The following is a 6,089-nucleotide window of genomic DNA, read 5'->3' as shown; positions in this document are numbered from 1 at the left end:
AACTATCAAGTAGCTAATGAATCGTAGCTCATGTGGAATTGCCCTTTGAGTTATAAAGAGATTGCAAGATTAAAATTTTATTTGGGACGGCTTTCTCACTGCTTCTTAAAGCAGTTTTCTAGTACAAAAATTAAAATTTTTGTATTAGAAAGCTGCTTTAAGAAGCAGTAAAAAGCCGCCCCAAACGAAGCCTAAAATAACTAGTAGTAAGTAATTAAGTTGACCTTCCAGCATGTTAAGCAGCACAACACATCAGATGTTTCTACTCGGTTGTAAGAAAGATAACTATTGTTCTCGAATCAAAGAAGCCCAAATGAAAAAAAAAAAAAAAAAAAAAAAAAAAAAAAAAAAAAAACATGAAAAGATAATCTTGATTTTAGCAATAATTAAAATTTTCTGCCAATCATACTATCATTATATAAATTATAATAATTCAAAGGAAAAAAATTATAAAAAATAAAGCTGCGATACAAAAGCTGGATCTGACTGGAAGGACTTGAGCGCCAGATCCTCAAGAAAAGCCGGATGGTGCAGATCAGCAGAACCAACATCACCAAATAGAAATACCAGCAAACCATTGTAAGGAAATTCCTCAAAGCTGCAAGAATAGTCCATCTACTAGTGAAATTCAACAAGAATTAAAAGAAACTATTCATGCCGAAGAAAAAACTTTAAGATGGATATACTACAGAACCACGAAAGTGAAATGAAGAGTAACAGTGAGAATACATATTTTTGGGTGGTTCATTAGCAGGTTAACAGAGAAAAATAACAAATTAGGGATGAGATAGAGCTAGGAGAAGCAGAAAATTATTAAAGCAGAGTACGACAAGCACCAGAAGCAAGCCAAGTAGTGAAGGAGATCACGGTCAGAGTAACTATAATGTAACCACTTGAAAAAGGAAGAAGTTTCAGCCTGGATGTGAATTTGTGTAAAGACCTTAGCTTTTAGTGATTTATGTAATAAATTAAATTCTAAGGAGGGAGAAACATATATGTTTAAGGTAACCAAACAAAGAGATATTTAACCTTCTGCACTGCAAAGATAGCTTGGATGCTACTCATTGAGCATTCTTATATTTTTTTAGTTATCTCCAATATCTCAAACATTACTAACATATTTAGTAAATAAATGTTGATGAGTTATTAATGATAATGAAATATATTATTTAGGAAATTTATAATAAGTATACATTGGCATATATAATACAATGCTAATGATAAGAGGATAATCACAAAGGAATGACACTCATAAATTTTGAATGTGCATCGTGTGACCCATCATTTTATGTGTGTTCTGTTCATGATAATGTTGGGTGTGAGCTAAAGGTGAAATATATGATAAGTCACATAAAAATCAATCAAACATGAATGTTCATGTAAATTAGAAGAGGAATTCTTAAAATTCAACTTGAGTACCCCGGATTCAACAAACTTATAATTAAATTAATCTACTTAATGAGATAATTTCAATGACACCAAAAGTAAAACGATCCAGGTGATATGATACAAGTCCACATAATATTAGATCAAGCACTTAAAGCACAGTTATTATTTTTAAAATATTAATTGAAGGACCAAATGATTTCCAAATTTGACATGCTTATAATAAAATTTAGCGACTCAATGAAAAAAATCCAACAAGCCTGAGATTGTTTAATTCTAGCATATTTAAGGCATGTAAATGTTTAAAGAATAATCTATGATCAATACAATCAATACAGGCCATCCATTGTAATGTTTTTTGAACTTTGGCTTTATGTACATGGCGTGCCACCGTTAAAACTTATAAATAGACCTCCACTATCCACATGAGAGGGAACCATAGCTTGATATTACAAAAAGTTTAGAGGTTTAAAGAATCATGTAGCTCCACTCAAGTACCACTATCATTGAACCACCATCATCAAACCAATGCCCGATCTCCATCGTCAAACTATCACACAACTGCCATCATCAAACACTCACCCAATTATCAATGTCATACCACTCGCACTTGACCTCCATCATTAAATTGTAACCATTTAGCCACTATTGTCGAACCTTCCTAGTTCCCACAAGATCAACATTGCCATTTGACCATCGCTACACAATCACCATTGTTGGATCATCACATCTTGAACATCCTCGCTGTTGTGCAACTATTATCACTGGCACTACTCGACCACTATCATTGAACCACCATTGCTATCAAACCACTGTCATCAAATTTTCATTGCCTGGCCGCCACATATAATCATCGAACCACCACAATCTGATCTTCATTATACAATCACCATTGTCAAACCACCAACACTTGACCACCAACATTAGGCCATCACCATTAGACCACCGTTGATCAACAGCTGTCACTTAACCATCATCGTTAAACCACTATCATCATCAAACCACCTCAATTAGTCCACAGATTCTCGACCTTCATAATTAGACTATAGCCGCCCAACAAGAACCACTGTATTCCTATCACTTGACCGCAATATTTCAAACATGTCTCATCCCTTCTTGACTCTATGATATGTTATATGAGTTACTCATACTCTTGTAATATCACCTTTTCCCATTTAGGGGAAGAGTAAATCTTTCAAATCTATCATAATGTAGTGGAAATAGTTCAATCAATTTTGGTCATGCAATTTTTTTCTCTTCCCAAGTTTTTTTAGCATAAAACATGCTCTTTTTAATTATTTATTTATATGTGGGATCTTTGTGCAAATCTAGAAAACAAAACTCTATCATTCTGCAACCACAAATTTTCTAGGTAGAAAACAACAGAGGCTTGGCATCCCTAGTTTAAAGATTGATCTTTTGAATGAAGAGTGTTGGAGTTGGAGGTTTTATTGTTGAGATTATTATGCTCGTTGGCTTTCAAATATGTCTTTGGGCTTATAATGGTGAGAGTTTTCTCCACAAATGATGCCAAATTAATTTTTGCATTCGACGTACTATCCTGACATATAATGATGAAATCAATATGAAATTTTTTGAAAGTAAAAGCAACGCACAACTCAAAGTAGGGAAGTTACATATCAAACTCATCATAAATAGAATAAATAACAATGTGGTGTGTGTGGAGTTAGGATTAGAGTTTGCCGATTAGTTATTTAGTTTTCTCACATTTTGACTTGGCTTAGTATTGGAGCTCATTGGTGTTGACCTCGATTTTTGTTCGAGTGCCCTCGAGGGACTATCAAACCCCGTTGAGTCCAATTCAAGCTTAAATCAGCTCGAATTGAGTCGAATTAGACTCGACCTTATTCGATTAAGCCTGATTAGTCCATCTTAGTTGCATCGAGTTTGATATGATTCGAGTCGTTATTTTATTTAAATTTAATTGTGCTAATTTGATAAAATCAATTTGAATCCAAATTAATCCGAATCGGATCTGATTTTTGAGCTTGATTTTAATTCAATCCGTTTGATTTAAATTTTTTTTTCTCATGAATTTGATTTTGTTCCTATATCAAGAACTCAAATGACGGACTCACTCGTGGCAATGCAAGGAGGCGACGCCTGAAAGTAGCAGACGGAGGTCTTATCTAAGAGTAAAAGCAATGGAACAGTAATTTGGAAGAGAAAGTAATCTTCGTATTTCTGTATATCCTTTCATGGTCCTTTTGCAGCTATATATGCCAGAGGGTTTCTCCATTAATAACTAACAAAAAGAAAAACAGAGAATGTGCAAAAAGTAAGGTAGTGGCCACTATGTGCATCTCTTGTTCCTGCGGAGTAGGCTAGTAGTCCGCATCATCAAACCAGCAAAAAAGATTTCATCGAAAATTCAAATTCAAATATTGAGCCAGGTGATACGCTTATTTTAGAATGAATGCAGGGGCGTAATAGGGCATGATTTGGAAAGCTTCCTTTTTTTTTTTGACGAGTATTTCCTCCATATGAGGCCGATCTCCATGGATTTGGAGGGAATGAGGCAAGCTCTCGCGGTCTCTCCATACGAGTATCCCATAACTTTATTGGGGTAATGGTTTTTGTTTTAAATTTTTTTCATATATGTTGAGATCTAATGTTGTATTTCATATTAAGAAAAAATTCTAAATAAATGCTTGTTAGACAACCATATATTCAAATTTTAAAGTAATATATCACATCTATTAGTATATTTTGAAATGTAGAAACCCTTGAAGCGCTTCAAAAAATTTAATAGATGTTTAAACCGCTGTAATAGGTCAAAAAAAAGTACTGCAAAAATCTGATTTATTAGTAGTGAGCTCTCTATCACAATATGTAGCCACCAAGAAAAAAATTCAAAGGAAGAAAAGCTTTATTTTGATTCTATTTCTAACTTATGTTATCACATTACTTCACACACTACAATCAACACTTTCATTTTACTGAGCGATAGTTCCCAAACAATCATATATTTTCAAGGGAAAAAAAAACATTCATATATTTTGATTTTTTTACACTATACAATATTCTTATGACTAACGGCATTTGCAATTTGCACTTTAGACCTTATTAGATATGCCTTATGAATGTTTTTAGGGGCTTTGCAAAAATTTTTTTATAAAGCTTTTAAATTGTTTGGGCTTTGAAATGACTTTATGGCGTTTGTATTCAAGGAGTATTTTATTTTTATAATTTTTAATTTCATTAAGGACCCTTAAGTCAATTTAATGAATATTCTGATGTTGAATTTATCACCAGAGAGTTTCAAGAACTGTAGGTTGTGAAATAATGTAAGCTTGCTATATTATAATAATGTCAGCTAATAAGAGACTGATAGCAACATAATTATTTAATTGATCAATGTCAGGTTGAGCATAAAATATTGATCTTTCATTAGCCTATTAGAAACCTTTCAAATCATGTCAAATTGACTTCTAATGGAGGCCATCTGGAACATTTAGGATACATTAATTACTTAGTAGGTCACATAATAAAGTGGAGAGAGAGAGGAATGATATGGAAGATAATTGCATGAGGAGAGAAAATTATCTTTGGTTAATGATATATAATTATGCGTGGGCCTTATATTATTGCATAATTGATATGACATTAGAAAAAATTATTTGATCAAGCAGTCAATATAATAGCTAAAATTTAAATTTAAGATCATTTGGACCCTGATTTATAGTTTATATAATTTTTTTTATAGAAATAAGCCTTATGATTAAATTTTTTTTTTTACTAGAGTTCAAATGAGCCTAAGTCATTCAACTAAAGCATAGATGAAAACATAGGGATAATGTTTGATGATCCACACGATCTCAAAATTTGAGTGCTTGCAATCAAAATGAACATCTTGATGATAGAATTCCAACGGGCCCATGATCACTTAATTTAAAGGTCATTGAGATACTTAAATATAAAAGAATAATTTATGACCAAGGGAATTAACCTTGACCGCCCAATGGAGTGTTCAGAAATTTGGTTACAATTTCTGTAATGTCACTCAAAACAATATAAATAGTCACTCATTCTCCACATGAATTACTTGAATTGGGAAAGACTTTAAAAATCTAAAGAACTCCAAAGTAATGTCCAGTGTTAGAGGTTGATAATTACCATTAGAAATCATCAATTAAGCACTATTACTTGTTCTTTGTAGTTCAACCTCTATCACCTGATTGTCGTCTCTCAATCATCATTATCAGATGAATATAGTCGGTGAACTATAATTAAGAAATGGTGGTCAAGAGATTATAATTAGGTGATGGTGATCAGAGGATTATAGTCTATGGATAGTGATTAAGTGACCATAGTAGAGCGACGTTGGTAGGAGACCATATTCAGGTAACATTTATCAGGATCATAGTCAAATTACAGTGGTAATAAGATTATAGTTAGGTGGTGATGGTCAGAGGGTCTAAGTTGGGTGATGAGATGTGGATACATAGTCGGGTGACTATGAATGGAGGATTTAAGTTTAGTTCAAAAATTGAGGTTAGAAGACAAAAGCTAAGTGATGATGGTTAGGACACTATAGGAAAGTTAGCAGTTTGCTGCTGATTTTTGATAGATTTTATGGCAGATTATTTTTTGTCAAAAATGGTGCTGATTTGCAACGAGAAATATATATATACATTTTTTTGTTTTTTTTTTTTGCGACGGTGGTTTGGCTCAATTTTCGC

The 6,089-nt window shown here is 32.8% G+C and overlaps 1 pseudogene; it reads left to right on the top strand.

Annotated features, from left to right (window-relative positions):
* The first annotated feature begins 3,649 nt into the window (after positions 1-3,649).
* LOC110096561 overlaps positions 3,650-6,089 on the top strand; it is a 48,726-nt pseudogene continuing 46,286 nt past the window's right edge.

Source organism: Dendrobium catenatum, unplaced genomic scaffold (genome assembly GCF_001605985.2).
Source record: "Dendrobium catenatum unplaced genomic scaffold, ASM160598v2 fragScaff_scaffold_1220, whole genome shotgun sequence".
Lineage (NCBI taxonomy): Eukaryota > Viridiplantae > Streptophyta > Magnoliopsida > Asparagales > Orchidaceae > Dendrobium > Dendrobium catenatum.
Note: the sequence above shows the minus strand (reverse complement) of the source record. Positions and strands in the feature narration are given on the sequence as shown.